The sequence below is a fragment of the Lissotriton vulgaris genome, chromosome 12, assembly GCF_964263255.1.
Source record: "Lissotriton vulgaris chromosome 12, aLisVul1.2, whole genome shotgun sequence".
In the NCBI taxonomy this organism is placed as follows: Eukaryota; Metazoa; Chordata; class Amphibia; order Caudata; family Salamandridae; genus Lissotriton; species Lissotriton vulgaris.
Genome location: NC_141700.1, coordinates 695,256,099 through 695,274,869, shown reverse-complemented (window position 1 = coordinate 695,274,869; position 18,771 = coordinate 695,256,099).

Below are 18,771 nucleotides of genomic sequence, written 5' to 3'. Positions count from 1 at the left end.
GGATCAACCAGACAAAGTGCTTTAAGTCTTTCAAGAGTTCTATAAGTCACTTTACTCCTTAGATGAGGACGATGAAGCTATTTCGGGTGAGGAATTTCCGTGTGAATATTTAACTCCGAAGTTGACACCGGAACAGTCGGGTGTGCTCTCCTCCCCGATTTCTAGGGAAGGGTTGGAACTAGCGCTAGCATCACTGGCAGCAGGGAAGGCGGCTGGCCCGACTCATTGCCCCTCGATTCTATCGAACATTCAGGCATACTTTATTCGGGGAGCTCGAATCTTTGTTTGCACATGCTCAGAATGGCCTGACCCCTGATTCCTGGCATAAGACTACTATTGTACTCTTTAGAAAGAAGGTCAAAACAGAGCTAAGTCCTTCTTCCTATCGCCCGATTTCTCTAATCTGTGCTGATAGTAAAATATATGCCAAAATCATTGCACTCAGGTTAGGAAGGGTTATTGCCCCCCTGGTCTCCATTCGCCAGCATGGCGTGACACTTCAGGTCATATCAGGCGAGCAATAGCATTATTTGATTGGGCTCAGGTCCGTAAACAACCCTTGGCAATGATCCTGTTGGACGCCGAAAAGGCGTTCAACAGGGTCTCCTGGGGCTTCCTATGGCAACTGCTAAAAATTAAGGGATTTCCACAGGAGTTTAATAAGGCCATACAAGCATTATATATTTCCCCAGAGGCCTCTGTCCGTATCTCTGGTCAAGATTCGCGTCCCCTCTGTATTAGCAGAGGAACTCGTCAGGGGTGCCCCTGTTCTCCGCTCTTATTTTCAATTTATATTGACCCCTTTCTGAATAAATTAGACAATAACCTAAGGATTGAGGCGGCTATGGTTAATGGTGTGGATTACAAAACACTGGCATACGCCGACAATGTCTCCTTTTTTACGAAGGATGTGTGTTCTGCTCTCCCGGCAGTCTATGATTTAGCAGAACAATTTGGTGTAGTTTCTGGTTATCGTCTTAACGTTGATAAAACACAAGTTATACCCTCAGATTTTTCAAAACCAGCAGGGATTCCAATAGCCTCAGCCGCAACCTATCTGGGGGTGAAGATTACTCTGTCAGTTGAGGAGATACCTGAAATTAATATGTTGCCGATTATTAAAGAGGTAAATCAGTCGCTGGAGAGATTAGACCATCTGCACCCATGGTCACTCCATGGTCGCTCCAATGTCATAAAAATGTCAATACTCCCAAAATGTTTATATCTATTTAGGTTGGAAAAAAGAGGGTGGGGGGGTCAACTGGGGAAAGTTTAATGACCACGGTAACTCAAACCCCTTTCATCAACTCAATCAACAAACAAGAGGTACCTGGTCAGATTGCTAAACTAAGAGTTGTGTCGTGCCAAAGAGACCACTACACCAAACTGACCTCCCAATGACAATACTAGGTTAGAAAAAATCCCATCAGCCCACCCTTATTGGTGGAATGTCGTCATATGGGATATGGACCATGAACCAAGATTTTCTCCTGATGCATCTGATACTGATGCAGAGATAGGTTCTGGAAGGTGGTCTTCTTAACCCAAGTATTGCAGAGGTAGGACCAATGGGGTGCAGTGCTAGTGAAAACAGAAGATAAGGGTGATGTTAAAATTGGCTCCTGTGACAAAAAATATGTTTATTCAGCATTGTCCAGGGTCAAGGGTTAAAACAACGCCTAGTATTGTCATTGGGAGGTCAGTTTGGTGTAGTGGTCTCTTTGGCACGACACAACTCTTAGTTTAGCAATCTGACCAGGTACCTCTTGTTTGTTGATTATATCTATTTAGGACCATCTCTATTGAATTTCCAGTTAAATGTATTTCCAGCGACGAAAGGGCTTGCTTGAGATTTCTATTGGGCTATCATAAAGCCAGAAAACCATCTAAGTGGTTAATACTTCCTAGTTCAAGGGGGGGTTGGGGTCTTCCCTCCTTGATGTTATACCATTGGGCCGCACTGTTACAGCATATGGGATTGTTATTATCAGGGGGGAAGGCTGCGGTGCCAGAATTTGCCAGACCTTCAATCTTTGAGACGCTGCTTGGGCAAGATCTCGTAGTTGCCTGGGTAGAAACGTTGAACTGAGTTATTACAAGAAAGTTACATTTAAAGTTATTCAATCTGCTTATTCTGTTTGGAGAACAATTTGGCGACGGTCTGGCATCCCAACTATTAATGCAAACACTCCCCTGTTGGCTTATGGTCTCTTGCCCTCGATTTTTCAGGATTCGATCACCTTTAGTTGGGGTAATTTGGGGATTAATGTATTGGGCGATTTTTGGGGGGGGGGGGGGGGCAATTTGCTTCTTTTTCTGACCTTCAAGATAAATATGGGAATCCCACCAGACATTTAAAAAAAAAATCAGGAGCTACCTACTGAAGCTTGTAACTGCAGGAGCAGATATGTTTGTGAGAATTCCTTTGGTGGGGATCATAGAGAATAGATCTAGGATTGGGTTAATATACCAAACACTCATCATCCCTGACCTACCTGATGATTTAATTATTCAAAATGATAAGTGGGATAGGAAATTGGGACAAGAAGGGACTGACCTGGCAGCATCTCTGAAGATGGCCGGCCAGACGTTAATCACCAGCAGTTTGAGGTCCCAACACTACATGGCAGCCTTTGATCTATATTATGCTCCCGGGAAAATTTCTAAATGGTCTAATAACCAAGAGAATTTGTGTAGCAGATGTGGAACCTTGGCTGCTGACACAATCCACATGTTTTTTTCTGTCCTAAACTGGCCAAATATATTGAAGATATTGAATTGTTTATTGTTCAGATTGCTGGCAAAGCTCTGATATCAACACCTGCCGTAGTGATCTTGGGGTTGACCAGTCACAAAATGTGGCTGTGCGGAGTAAACCCGAACAAGGCTTTTTGTTCATTGCTATGTCTATTCTCAGAGCATGTATTACTTCTCAATGGATTAGTCCTGACTCCCCCACTTTTATAAATTGGAGGGCCCGGTTGCTGGCAATATATAAATTGGAGTTAGCAGTGTATAGACTAAAAAGACGTAGAAGACATGAAATGGGCCAAAAAATCTGGGCCCCGGTCACGGACTGGATAGGAAGAATATTCTCTGGTCTGCCATTCTTGTGTTTTTCTTTTCAGTTTTTTTATTTTTTATTAGCACGTTTATTATTTGCTTTGTCTCGTGTGTTTTTTTTTCCTGGGATTATTCTGTGTTAAACTTGTGTTCAACTTTAATTATGTATTGCCATAACTGATGTTTGTAAGATGCATTCAAAAACCTTTTGTTTTAAATAAAAAAAATTTAAAAAACGATATATGCTGGGTAACCAATGTGGGATCACACTGCTTCGACTCCCAGCGGGTTCGCCCCTGACAACTGTAGTCAATGCAGTTCACCAAGCGTGTGTGCTTGCAGGATTGTCTTGAGTAATTACAAAGTTGTACTGGCCATATATATGCTGGGTCTATAACACGTTTTTGTGCTGAAGATTGAACAAAGAAATTTATCTGGGGAATAATTCCATGTTCAAAGTAATCTTTTATTGCTCCAGTTTAAAAAGCAGCATGATACATTCGCCCATTTTCCATATACAACTCAGAATATTTTTTGTTATACACAATTCTCTACTCAGGAGCAGTCCAAAGACAGTCAGGTGCAGCATCCTTGAGCTGAAGTGAGAAATGGAGCAATAAAGAAAACATGATAGTAATTTTATGAAGCCTCCGTTCACAGGCTTTTCATTGATTTAACAACAACACCCTATGGAGACTGATTTAAAATTAATGATCATGTTCGCAGATGTCTTTGTGAAAGTGTATGGGAATGCTTTAAATATTTGAGTCCTCCCTGTCTTTTCCCTCTCAAACATCCTTATTTTGCCCTTTCTTTTCCTTCCTATTTGGCACAGGTAAGAGCACGGGATGGAGCACGCGCCTGGGGGATGTGCGGGAATTAGGATTCAAGTCCTTACTCCCAGGTCAAACAAGGCAGCCCTACTTCAGCACAGCGGCGGCCGGCACAGGTAAGCACGGTGGGGTGGGGCGGGGCAGGGCAGGGCAGGGCAGGGCAGGTTGGGGAGGGAAGTCGACAGTCGACATAATAGGTATTATTTATTTATTTAATGAAACCTATTCCGTTGTCTATCGACTTCCCCCTTCACACATTGCCCAGCCCCGCTACCTCACTGCGCTTACCTGTGCCAACCACCGCTCGTTCTAATTTGCAGTTTTTGCAAGCCCTAAGATGTAGTGTTAAATAATAACTGGTTGGTTTGGGACTATACCATTCATCTCAAAGTTCCCATGCTGGGCTTTCTCTAACTATTAAGTAATTCCCCTATAGTGCTTCATTTGTAAAAAAAAATAAAAAAAAATACCAGGGCTCTCCTCAGGAGGCCATTTAGCAACTTTCACTACACATTTCCCCAGCCATGCTACAGATGATAGTAACAACACAACTACTAACTGTCACACTCCTACAAGTGTGACAAATCAGACTATTTCAGTCCTCCCACCGCTATGAGAATGGCATTGGCGGCAGGCAATGGGCATTTTTAATGTATATTGAGCTAATAATTACCTGCTTTTGTGGTCATCTCTAAATTAGCCAGACAGCGCCACCTGGTGGCAAACTGTCACAAGTGCTGGTTTTGACAACTAAGTGTGGGTGCCGAGCTCCGGAAACCACCGGCTCAAAGTTAGCACGGTTCCTCTGACATATGGCCAAAACTATCCCAGGAAGCACCCTTCTTAGAATGTTTCCAGGATGATAGCTAGCTCAGTTGATTGAGTTCTTGAAGCCCACTCATGAGATTTTCTATTAAAATGAGGTGTGTCATCAACATAGCGTATTGAGAACGTGGATCTCGAAGCCAATCGCTCCATCTGCCCCTACTGGTTAATTTAACTCCTTGTACTGGAACAAGAATTTTAAGAAAGGCTCAGACTAAGGTAAAAAGGGAGTAAGGAGCGAGAGAAAGAGACATACTTCTGCAGGCTGCTGTTGGGAAAACCCAGAATGGATTTTGGAGGCACAGCGTCTCAGGGTCAAATTAGGAACATCAAGGTCCGTCCCCACCTAAAAGTTTGAGAAGAAAATTACTAAGGAGTCAACAGCATAGGATAGGAATTAGGGTAACAAGGAGCGGGGCTTACCCAATCCAAGCACATATCTGGCACCCACTGTATCACAGACCCCTTAGAGAAGCCGAAGATAGAATGCCTATACTGCATCTGGAGAGGGGAGGCCTGGACAAGGAGACAAACTGTCTAGAAGGTAACAAGGCAGGAACTACAAACAGGGGGTAAGGAAACTAAAAGACAAGGTAAAATGCAACAAAATTGAAGGAAAGAAACAAACTAAGTGGGAACTGTACAAAAAGCTAAGAGCGAAGAGTCACAACAATCAGTGTTGCAAGACAAGGGAACTCTATACAGGTAGGGTTGAAATACCTGGTCTGTCACTACTGAGCTAGAAGTGTGCCTGACTGTGCTGATCCTTTAGAAGATGAGACCACACATCAAAACAAGCGCAAAACTGCATACTCAATACAATTTGTTTATTTTTAGAGCTAATCAGGATTATTTGTAACAATCAACACAGGTTGCGCGCAAAATGAGAGGGAAAAGGATAGGAAAGTGGTGATGTTAGGTAGTGAGGGGGTGAATCACAGAGTAAAAGGTATCCAATTTGTTATTTACAACTGCCTGTCCATCAATGATTTACACGTAATTCTGTAAATTTCAGAATTACGTGTAAATCATTGATAGACAGGCTTGGATTAACTGGTCTTCATTACCAGCAGTTGTAAATAACAAATTGGGTACCTTTTACTCTGTGATTCACCCTCTCACTACCTAACTCCACCACTTTCCTATTCTTTACCCTCTCCTATTGCGCGCAACCTGTGCTGATTGTTACAAATAATCCTGATTTGCTCTAAAAATAAACAAATTGTATTGAGTATACAGTTCTGCGCTTGTTTGGATGTGTGGTCTACTGAAATTGTATGGATGCATAAATATTGACATTGTGCATGCCGAAATTTCAATCCTAGGTTATTAATTAACCGTGTTGTAATGATTTATATAACGGAAGTTCACAAATAATTTCTAAATTGTTGGTCACGGACCATTGTTTTCATTCCCGCATTGCGCCCAGGTCCGCCTTGACTTTAGGTGCTACCCCATTATCTATAATGGCATTTAGAAGCTGAGGCGCTACTTATCTTAGTAGTCTGGGAAATGTAGTCTTTTGAGTTCAAGTGCATAATTTCCCCTGTCCTGTGTGCCATCTCTTCCATGTTCCCAGCCTCCTGTGTCCAAACTTGTCTTTGGACCTGACAAGGTGTCGCTCTCTCGCTAAAAGTGGAAACTAACTCAACCTGGTTGTCTATTTATGGAACCTCTCCAACGCCCCGGAGAGGTCAGCTAAGGTGTCTCTGGTAAGGCATGTTTCAAAGGAAATGATGTCCTGTATCCTGTCTTTATTATGTGGATGTTGTACTCTAGGGGTCTCTACCTTCCCTTTTCATGGCCATTTGTCTCATCTTCCTTCCTCCTGCAACAACCTGATAGCAATATTGTGCTGCTTCCTAGCAGTAGAAGATCCTGCAATCATATGTCTCTTGTTCTGCTGATAGGGGATCCTATCAGGACCGTTGCATCAGCAGGGCTATCAACCTCCAGACTGATTCTTAATGGCAGTTTGTGACCAGGGCCAGACTAGATGTAGCGGGTATCGGGAGTTTGCCATGGAGGCTGGAAGGGTGGGGGTGGTTTTGCAGCAGAGCTCCTATATGGGCTCCCAGTAACAAAAGCAACAGTGCTTTACACTTGAACTCCCCGATCCGGCTGGTCCAGCAAAATTGGCATGGCTGCTTTGTGTTCCCAGTCCAGCCCTGTCTGTGACACATTTTCCTGAGTCAAGCTCTGCTTGCGGTGGTAGTGGATGGGAACCTGGCAGAATCCACCTAGGGGTTTCTAGGGAAAAGGCAGGAATAAACAGCTTTTATAAAAATCTTATTTGTATCATTCGTATTATAACAATCCAAGTTTGTCAAAGAATTAGGGAAAACATTGCAATGATGAGTTTCCTAGCTTAATTTTAAACCAAGTTATGCAACTTTGGTTGTTTTTCAACATAAAGCAGGTCTTGTCAATGGGAACACTACCTTTGCCTATGTAGATAACAACACATTTAATTCCTGTTACACGAAAGCTTCAATTTAGGAAACTTGCTAGTGTCATCTCTATACATTATGCAGCCAAGCATTTTGATTTTAAAAGCCCTCTTTACTATTGACCTATTTAATGTTAGCAGAAGGCTCACACATGACAATAAGGGTTTTACTCTGACAGGTAAGTGTTACATCTTGGCCTACAGAGACAAAGAGCTGCTCTGCCATGTTTATCTCTCATGGGTAGTGTAAGATCCCACTACAGCACACATTAGACATTTGCCATGTATGCCAATTGTGTAGACTCTTATCATTCTGGCCACCAAATTACCTCAAATTTAAACTTGCTAATTGGCGTGGGCAAGAAGTTGCCATGTTTAGGAGTAGAGCACATGCACAGGGAGGTATGAAACAACCTTACCATATCCAGAGGTGCAAATGTGCCAGCAGGTCAGTAAAAGTAATATGGGGCCAGTCCCGTGAAGCATGGTCGAGTTTGAAGGAAATGGCTGGCCCAATTATCCTAAGGTGCCAACCAGTGTAATGTAATGGTGTCTTGTAAAGCGCATGTATCACCCCGCCATGGGGTATCTCAGCACTGTAGACCGCTGGGGAACCCGTCCTGGCTTTCCCTGTGAGATGGTCCCTGCTGGGTATCTCCAGGGTGAAACCAGACATCCCGGGCGAATGTGGGGGGCCGTTGTGGAGCTAAGGCAAGCTAATGCCCAGAGTTGCCGAGTGTGATCCCTGGTTAGAGTAGGCACCGAGGTGAGAATTATCTGGTCTGCCGCGTCGGGAATTGAACCCTGGTCCCAGGCCGTCCTCTGCTTCCGGGTCTGCCACCTCTAACCAGTGAGCCACACCACTCCATTTAAACCAGGACCAGACTGTGAACCCAATGCAGCCCTGGCAATGTTGATGGACCAGTCCACCTCCTGATTCTGTTACTGGGAGCCAATATAGCAGCACCACTGCAAAACCGCCCCCCCAGTAACGAAAATGGATGCTACAACTGCAAAACCGGCTCCCACCCTTCCAGCCTCCCGGAGAAACGCCCGATGCCCGCTACCGAAAATCCAGTACTGGTCCCAACGAAAAACAGAAGTGCTGCTGTTGTTTTACTCTATTGTGCTGTGTCATTTGAAAGCCATTGGCTTGGTCGAAGGCTGTATTCCTTTTCTGGTACAAGCCACTTGTGTGTTGTTTTTTTCTATGCAAAAATCTATAAAATCTGTTTATCGAAAAACAAGTAACAAGGGGAAAACACTCAGTGAGGCCTTTCGAAAGAGGCAGATTCCTATAAGAGACAAAATCATTGGACCATTGTTTTTCACAGTTTTATTTTGTGGTTATCAAAATTCCTGCCTTAAACAATGGTACAAAAGGGGGGTGGTGATGGACGGAGCATCTGAATCAATCACACACTCACACCCAGTCAAAAGATCTGGGTTTAATCCATCACCGTTCTTTAGCCCACTCTGCCACCCTAGTTCAGACATGGTTCTTTAGCCCACTCTGCCACCCCAGTTCAGACATGGCTATATGCAAATCAGTCTGACCCTGTGCCTCATGGGAACAGTCCAGCCCGAACTGGTACATCAGATTTTTTGTAATCATACTGGGTGAAAACTGACAGTGTTTAAAGATTACCATTTTTTCCTCCGAATATTTACTGAAACTGATAATTTGGTAATTACATGTTAAAAGAAAGAGAGCTGTGCAAATATATATATGCAGATATTTTGAGCAAACATCTATTTGGAAGATGAATAATTCATGTTTCAGAATAACCCATTGTCTTTGCTTACAATATGCATTACCATCCAAATCTGAAGCGATGTCATGATAACCAGGTAGCAAGCCCCCGTGGCATTTAAAAACCTTACTAGAGTAGGTGTAACACTAAGCTTGGTGACCAAAACTGAGAAGGAAGGTTAATGATAATTGTTATACACTTGTATACACTTGTATGAATATGCCCCTTAATTGTCCTCACATAAGGGCCCTGAATTATTGAATATAATGACGTTACAACACAAACAATTACAACGCATGCCTTTACAACACAATTTTTACATTGCAACTACCATTACAACGCATGATTTTTACAACGCATGCCATCACAATGCATTTTAGAAACTACCATTACAATGCATACCATTACAACACATACCATTACAATGCATACCATTACAATGCATACCATTTCAATGCATAATACTTTTGAGGCAACAGTTGGATAAGTGTTGGATGGTGTAGGGGTAAACATTACTATTCCCACTCCAGTCAGTGCAACAGTAGGGTAAGTGTTGGATAGTGTAGGGGTAAAAATACTATCCCCATGTACCCCAAAACCCATACCCACCCTAAAACGAAAACATCCCCATTACTTACCTTATAATGCATTGTAATGGCATGCGTTGTAATGGCATGCTTTGCAATGGCATGCGATGTAACAGCAGTTGCGTTGTAAAGGTAATGCATTGTAATGACTGCGTTGCAATGGTTGTTTCCCAAAATATTGGCCCAATAACTTACCACTTATCGTCAATGCTCAGGGGCATTCACTTCTGATATTATTCATTACTCCTTGTGGCATGACTAATTCCAGGAGACGATCCCCAGAGTGTCAGCTAGATAAATAGTTCCACAATACATTGATGGAGGGGTTGCAAAATACAATAAATATGTTCCTCCACATGCCAAATCATATTTATTGTTTACCCTAAAAAAGCGACTCTACGCACCTCCTGGTGTTTTTTCATCGAAAACATAAGCATACCTCCCCATCCTGCATCCTATATTTTCTATTCCAATAAGAGTGTCTTCACTCCACACATTCTGTTTCACTAGCCCCAATGAAAACATGCCTCCCCATGCTCCATGCTCTTTTGTCTAACCCCAATAAAGGAGAGTTTCCCCATGGAGCATTCTATCTGGGCTACCCCAATAAAAGTGTGACTTCCTCAGCCTTATTCTTTTTGGTGTAAAGCAGTAAAGGAGTTTCCCCCATGCATCATCACGTTTGGTCTACCCCAATAATGGTGTGACTCCCTAAGCCTTATACTATTGATTTACCCCCCCAAAAAGTACTTTCACACATCATCACGTTTTGTTTACCAGCTGCCGCCAGTCTATTGGGCTGAGGGGCCACGCCCTTCCTCCTTTTGCACCTCATGAACACATTCTGCCAGGCTGAACACAGGTCAGCCTGACAGACACTGTTCATTTTCAGGTCAGGCAACCAGGAGCTAGACATGCGCTAAATGTGCAGGCTCCTGGCTGCCTGAGCTGAACTTTGCTGGGCTGAGAGTGCCACAGCTCCTGTAGATGTGATCTCCTCAGCTCAGCAAAAGTCCTTGATGGCCTCCCACTTAGTGATGAGGGGTAGCTTCACTCACTGCCTTGCAACTGGGTGCTTCAGGTTTAAGCCCTGAAAACGTCGAGGGTTGAGTGTCAATCAGTAACACTTCATCACAGAGTGGGCGGGATTCAGCAGTCTCACTGATCCCTTCCCGCATTTGCTGACCTTAGGTCCTGTGACCTCAAAGGCAGAGTTACAGGTAAGTGTGATTTATTTTTTATTAATGTTTGGTGGGTGTGTGAGTGTATGTTTGAATATTTAGTAATGAGTGTGGTGAATGGATGTGTGTGTGAGTGTGTGTGCATGTGTATGAATGAATGGTTGTGAGTGTGTATGTGAAAGTGCGCTTGTGAGTCCTGTCTGCCCCCTCCCTCCTACAATTACCAGTTGCCACTGTTGTTTACCCGAATAAATGAAAGTCTCCCCATGCCTCATCCTTTTTAGGTTTCGCTGGGGAACGGAGCCTTTAGGCTCCGCCTCCAGAGAAATCTCTTGATTACAGTAAGGACTCTGGAATACGCCCCCCTGTCCCATTGGCTAGCTCCATAAATGGAGGCTAGCCATTGGAACAGAGAGGCGTCCGTCATGGCCGGAGCAGACTCGGGGGCGTTCCCGAGATTCTTTGGCTTTTGCCGACGTCACGCGACGCCGGGAACGCCCCCGAATCTGGTCCGGCCGGGCCGTGCTTGCTGCTGTCCTGGGCATCGTGAGTGTTTTTCCCCGGCACGTTCTCCCGCCGTTCGTGTTCTCTCCCGCCCCCCTCACGCCCCCTGTGTCCTCTCCCGCCCCCTCCCGCCGTCCGCCACTGCTTTAATGTTAATTTTTTTGTCATCATGGCGCCAGCTTCATGGGTTGCTGCTTTCATATTTTGCCTTGCCGTTCCCGCCCCCCCCTCGCCCACCCGGCATCTGGACCGTTTTGTGGCGGACTTGTGGGCCGATCGAGTGCCCACCTCGATTGATGGTTATCTTTAAAGAGCCGGTGCCCACCCGGCATTTGCCCGATAAAATCTGCCCCCGCCTGCCTGCCTAAGGAGAAGGGCCGCTGCGCTGCCCGCAGCGACCCGGAAGTGGTTGGCCGGAAGTGCCCGCCCCCGCAGCCCGGGGGGAAGAAAGAAGAAGCCTGGCGGCCGGTTTGCAGGGCTCCCGTGATGCGAGGGAGCCCTGCTGCATCTAGGAGAGCCCAGGAGGAGAGGAACCCCGCCCGCGGCCCCAAAGCGACCGCCGGAGGAGTGCTGCAGGGAGCAAGGCTCCCGTGTGAGGAGGTTAGCCCCGCCCGCCAGAAGACAGCCGGTCAGTGCGGGTGCTTTCAAAGAGAGGGGGGGGGGGGGCTGTACTTGTAAATGCTTGTTTCTAATAGTGCGGGTCCAGGGCACAGGAGGCTGTTGAGCATATTTGCTTGTTTGTTGTAGAAGTTGCTTTCTCGGGTCTTATGCAAATGTTGCTCCAAACCTCGTGGTAGTAGTAACACACATGTAACTCTTTCTCACCGATGTGACTAGTTTCCTATGGCGCGGACCAGGTATTTTATTTAATTTCGGTCAACATTACATAAGGTAGCAGAAGTGAGGTGCAAAATTGCACTCCCCGACAAGCGATAAACACGACATTTGCATCAGTCGGTCCAACAATGCGATGCCAACTTAAGTCCGTCTATGCAAATTTCGTGTTTGCTGTGGTCTCTCAGTGCCAACTGGCATTGAACTGGGGCCGAATTATGCAATCTTCTTCGTGTTTCATTACCTAGCTCACAATGATGTTTATCTTCGAACCTCGGAAGCATGAAATGCTAAGTTTACCTACCATTTTTTTAACCTTTAACCTGTACCATGCGCACATCACTGCAGCCGGCACTCCACCAACTTAGTTATGTTGCTTGAATTTATCTTGAATTATACTGTTGAAAGAACAGGCTCGTCATGTAAAATAACTTCTCGTTTAATCTGATTTTATATGCAGATTCTCACCAGTGGCGCTTTCTTTGATGCCCTGTTACACTCACTCCCTGTTCTGCCTTTTGCTACGAGTTTTGGCATTATTTGTCTGTGCCATTGAATGGCTGGTGCCTCTGCACACTTTTATGTACTGATTGACCTAATCATGGAAGATGTGGTGTCCTTGCATTCTTTGTGTGCTGTACTGCTACACAGTTAAATGACTGGTGCACTTCACCCCTAGGGGGATATTTGAGTGTACCGCTGAATGATTGTTGCTCCATCATATCATTATGTGTTATGTGGCTGTACCATTGGGTGATTGGTGTGCTTCCTACACATCAGTGAGGTATGTTATTGCACCATTCATTGGTTGGTGCCCAGCAGCTCCTTATGTGTAATTTGATTGCACCAATGACAGACTGATGTTTCTGCTACACCTTCCACACAGCCTCAAAGTACCAATACTCTCACATCTCTGACGTTCCGTCCATTTGGATCAAAAAATGATCTGTTCTTTATATCCACGTCACTCGGCCATTATCATACTCTCCCTGGGTCGGACTGGACTACAGGGCAATCACACAGCATCCCATGGGCTGGCCTGACAGATCAGAGTATGCACCAGATTTTTGGCTATTTGTGGGCCCATTTTATGGTCTGCTGAGCCTGTTTTTACTGTTGATTCTACTAATATTAAAACATACATTGGCTGAAGCAAGCGAATATCCACACAGCATTCCAACCTTGCAAAACATGTGTGCAGCCTGTCTTTACAAGTTTAAAACTGCTTCAATTTGCAAACATGAGCCACTTTTTTAGCTGTCTAAATCGCTAAATGAGGCCACTTTTATTTTGGTGCCTTTAATAACATTCAAGATCAAAATAAGAGTGAGAAGTATTAGGAAAATAGCTGGTTTGATATGGAATGCAGACTTCCAAAACGAAGAATAAGGAAGCTTGAAAGATATATAAAGTTCTCTAAAAATAAAGTGGTTATATTCTATCTTCAAAATTTAAGGAAAGAGCTTAAAAACATGGCAGCAAGTAAGCAGCAGGTATTTAAAGTAAAATGCTGGAAAGTAATGCTCGAAACAATTGAGTCAAACAACGTAAGGAAATTTTGGAGACTGGTATAGAATGGGATTGAAAAAGCGCAGGGGAAACTGACAGGTTTGATAGGAGAGTATGCTTGGGTAGAATACCTGGAGGCAGTCTACAATAAAGATGCCATCATTTGTTAGCCTGATAACATTTCTTGCTAATAAAGAGATCAAAGAGGGGTTCTCAATACCAATCATTAAGAAAACAACTGAGATGCTAAAACTTACAAGAGCAGGCGGCACAGATAACTTATCAGCAGTAATAATAAAAACAGCTATTCCCCTTGGAACAACTTGCTCCACCTGCTTTTTCAAACAAATTCTCCTGAAAAGAGCTTCCTAGATTGCTGGAAGGGGCAGTCCCTCGAATCTGGGGTACACCTCCTCCACCTCTGGCCAAGTTCGACCCCCCGCCCCACGTATGGAGCTCTCCCTTCATTGTTTACCTCCTCTCTTTCATCACTTCTCCCTTACCCTCCCTCTATTTCATGCTAGAGGCTTCATGCGAGCCTCAGCTGGTGAAACTCTGCTTCTGTGCCACCCCTGACCTCTGTGTGGGGCTCTTTGCATGTGTGTGGGGCTCTTTGCATGTGTGTGGGGCTCTTTGCGTGTGTGTGGGGCTCTTTGTGTGTGTTTGGGGCTCTTTGCGTGTGTGTGGGGCTCTTTGCGTGTGTGTGTGTGGGGGCTCTTGCGTATGTGTGTGGGGGGCTCTTGCGTGTGTGTGTGGGGGGCTCTTGCGTGTGTGTGTGGGGGGCTCTGTGTGGTGTGTGTGGGGGGCTCTTGTGTGGTGTGTGTGGGGGGCTCTTGTGTGTGTGTGTGGGGGGCTCTTGTGTGGTGTGTGTGGGGGGCTCTTGTGTGTGTGTGTGTGGGGGGCTCTTGTGTGGGTGTGTGTGTGCAAATGCAATACGTCTTTCATTTGCGACAGAGTAAGCTATTGGCATTGTAAATGAGAATGCCATTTATTTATCTGTTTTCAAAACCAACACATAAATAAAAAGTTTGTCATTTACAATGCCAATAGCTCAAACTTTTCCGAAGGCGAAACCGTTGCATTGTAAATGCTTGTTCTCTATCCCATTAAAAGAGTGCCACCCACTGCTTTGAAGTAGCCACTATAATGAGGATTCCCTAAAGTGGTCAGTATTACCTGATCCTCCCTCGGTATCCTAACAGTCCTTACTCCTTGACACCTCTGAACAGTCAAACACTGGCTTTAGATTGTGAAAAAGCCCCATCACAATAAATGAAGCCCCAGAGACCTAATCCAATTAACACTGAAAATGTAATCTTAAAACTTGAGGAATACTGCATGAAAGCAAATTCTTGAGCAGTCCCAGGTCAAGGTTCTGGGTAAGCCCAGGACACTGTACAAACATTAAGACCTTTTAGGTCTTTGCACATGATAAACATGTGGTGATTATTCTGTAGCTGTAACTGAATAACTAAGGATATCATGACTTGCATTGGAAAGTGCCCTAAAGGAACACTAAGTGGGGCTGTGCAGTATTTTGTGCTACTTTGCGTCAAGGAGATGTCCCGTGGGTGGTACATGGGTAATCCTAGCAACCACCCATGGGTTTCTAATTCCAACTCACATTTGTGAACAGGGATTTGCACCCAAAAACTATGCCTCTCAAAGAAGGCAAGTGGAACAGGTTTTTAAAACTTTCACATTTCTCCAACTGTGCATGTGTGCACTGTACTGCCCACATAAACTGTTAGGAAAATATTAAAGCATAGTTGCTGTACTGGAATTTTTTCTACAAGGTGCACTCCTGAATGGAGTGGGTGCCCCTGCTTGATTATTTGAAAATGCACCTACATGAAAGACTCTTGTAGGAGAGTGGCAGAGGATTATGCAGAATGCAGATTAGGCACTAGTTCCTTCCAAGACAAGGAGAATAAGTCCTCCAGATATAACCACTTTTTCTCAGTTTGCAGACAGTGTGCTTCAAAAACCCACCTTTGGTGAGATTCATGGGAGGGTGACGTTGATTACAATAGAATGAAGCAAATATCAATGCAAAGTAACACAGCCTTGTAAGAAATGGGAAGCAGGGCTTTAAAATGTACAAATACAGTGGATATGCTTGCCAGAAAAGGTAGGGGACACCCTAATTCTTGTTTGTATCATACTCATATACTCCTATGCACTACAGAATTAATGTTTAAACATATGATGAAGAGTATGTGTTTTATAATTAAATAAGGCTTTTCTTTCACAGTAGTTCAGAGCTTCCAGTACCTTTGAACATGTTCCTAATTGTGATGGTTCAAGGAAGCCCTGAAGCCAAGTTATTCAAGGTTGAGCAGTTTCACAATTCCAAGAAGCACAATCTCCCTTTCAAACCTGGCAAGTGGAATCGGGATTTTATGAGAATAATGAGCCTACTATTGTATTTATGAATGATACTGTAGAATCCATTCATAAATACAATGCTAGGCTCATTATTCTCCTAAAATTGCTTTTTGGTTCCTTCTCCTACTCAGACTCCTGCCAATGGTTGCCCAGCGAATTATCCTTCCCGAAGGACCAGTTGCCCACGTGGACCTGGTCTAACCTACTGTCACACCTTGACAAATCAATAAACTGAATAAAAGTAGAAGTCAGATTCATTAGACACTAGAATAATGAAGGTAAAATTAAAAAACTGTCAAAGTACCTGATACATTATCTACCCTCCTGGTCACTGTCCTACCCTCCAGAGCAGAGGAGACGCTACTGGCGAAAGTGGGCTTTCCGCTTATGTCCCTATTCCGTGGACACGGCCATACCTGCTGTCCTTCATTAAAGATTTTCAAAAATGATAGGACTAACTCCATCGCTGGTACATGGAATAAAACAGGCTTACTGTAATGGGGGACCTTCTAGGGGGATTTTGATGTCTAGTTCAGTATTATCACATCCAAAGGTCTATGGCCAGACGCTGTAAAATGGCCAGACGCAGAATTCCCTAGAGTCACTAATAATGGTCTGCAAGAGTTCTTGCACACCTTCAGAAGAATGTTCCCCAGGAAATAGCAGACTGGTCTAAGATTATGTATGTGTCTCACGAAACAAATTGAATGTGTTCAGGCATATCCTGAACATCAGCTCCAGATACATAAACAGCATAGCAGTATGACAATTCCTTAGTGTGAGGGTCTGCCAGCGTTTGCTACCACGTTTGTACTGGGACTGCGCTCTAATAGTGGAACACATTTACAAATGGAATTTTTTTGCCGGCTATTAAATTTTGTGTGGATTATCATGATCGGGTCATAGATGAGCAAGATGGAGAAATTGAAAGAGGGAAAGGAGAAGTTGATAGATACACACACTGAATATTACCAAGTGTGAGGTGCAGGAAATACTATCCGATGGATTCCCAGTTAGAGGAAGAGGGCATGATCGGGCCTAGGGTAGAGGTGGTCATAGGGGCCAGTAGGACATTCAAGGAAATAACTGTCTTATTTGCATTCAGCTTTGTCACTGCTGCAGTAAATGTCCTACATTGTATATAGTGAACAGAGGAGGGTGAAGTGGGGTCCAGCACAACCACCTTTGCTGACTACTTCTATCCTCCCAGTGGTTTTGATAATTATACTCCTGCTGCACCATGGCCTCTGGTTAGGTCCACTTTTCCACCCCCCTCGCTGTCACAGGGATAGAGGGTATCCACGCCTAATGAGATATTGAAGGGCTGCCCGAAAGGAGATGACTGTCTACAGACTGTCTACAAAGATTGATTAAAAAGACACTTATATTACTAGGAGTATATTGGATAAACCTATCTCTGTGTTGAAAGATACAGGAGCAACTATATCGATGCTGAAGGCATCTGAAATGCCTAATGAACCCCATTCTGGAACAACAGTTAAGTCATTCGGACTGACTGAAGAGTTAGTACAAGAGCAGCTTACAAAACCCTTCGAAATAGTCGCAGATCCACTAATGGTATAATATCAATTTCTTTTGAGTCACACACGTCCGGTTAATTTGTTGGTTAGAGACTTATTGTGTAAAGTACAATACATTTTACCCCTAACTGAGCAAAGACTAAGAAATAATTTTGCAAACTTACCAAGCATGTGCTACTTTCCAACCTTTTGTGTAACAAGAGCTACATATGTTCAATGAAACTCATCCCGAGCTACTAGTTCAAGTTCGGAGATTTGTATAGCGCACTACTCACCCATAGGGTCTCAAGGCGCTTGAGGGAGGGGGGGGAGCTTTACTTGTCGAATATCCAAGTTTTTAGTTGTTTTCTGAAGGCGAGGTGGTTCTGTGTAAGGCGGAGGTGGGTGGGGAGAGAATTCCAGGTTTTGGCCGCTAGGTAGGAGAAGGATCTTCCCCCCATGGTGGATTTATTGATGCGCGGAATAGCGGCGAGGGCTTGATTGGACGATCGTAGTTGGCGGGGGGGGGGGAGTAGAAGGACAGTCGCATGTTGAGGCAATCGGGTCCTTGGTCGTAGAGGGCTTTGTGTGCATGGGTGAGGAGGCGGAACGTTATTATACTAGTGACCACACCAGGCAAGATTACATGAGTTGCCACCCTATTCAAGAATACCAGCAGGGAACACCTCAGTACATCAGGCAGGATTGCCAACAGTAACGTAAAAAGGCGTGTATCCATTTTGAATGTCTCAATATTGTTATTACAAAGTAGCGATGGCTGAAATGCCCCTGGCATCAATGTTTGTGATATTAGTAAGAACTCTTCCCAAAGCCACATGATTTTATTACTCAAATATGAGCTTTAAATATGTATGGAAAACTGAGCCATACACACTTTTTTATGTGAAATGCACCCACTCTATGTTGGTGCAAGTATAGTAATGCAATCAAGTAAAAGCTTCAAATTTACTAGGTTGAACTGCACACAGGAGAGCTATTCACATGTAGGTGGAGAACTATCAGTAGCTCACGAGCTACTTATTGGCGAAGCCTATGCTACCTTGTCAGTTCTCTTGGATTTGCAGCAGTCGACCCCTCTTCGAGTGTGGGCCTAACATCCCAATGACGTAGGCAGCGGCGGCTCCTCTGCTAAGGGAGAGGAGCGTCACTCCACAGAAAAAATAAAATGATAACAATATTATTATCATTGTATTCGTCATTATTAACTCTGTAATGGTGCGGGCTGTGCTGCCCACAGAGCAGGGAGAGGAGTGGTAGGCACTCTCTGAAGTGCGCATGACAGTTTGGCTGGCCGTCTTAGCAT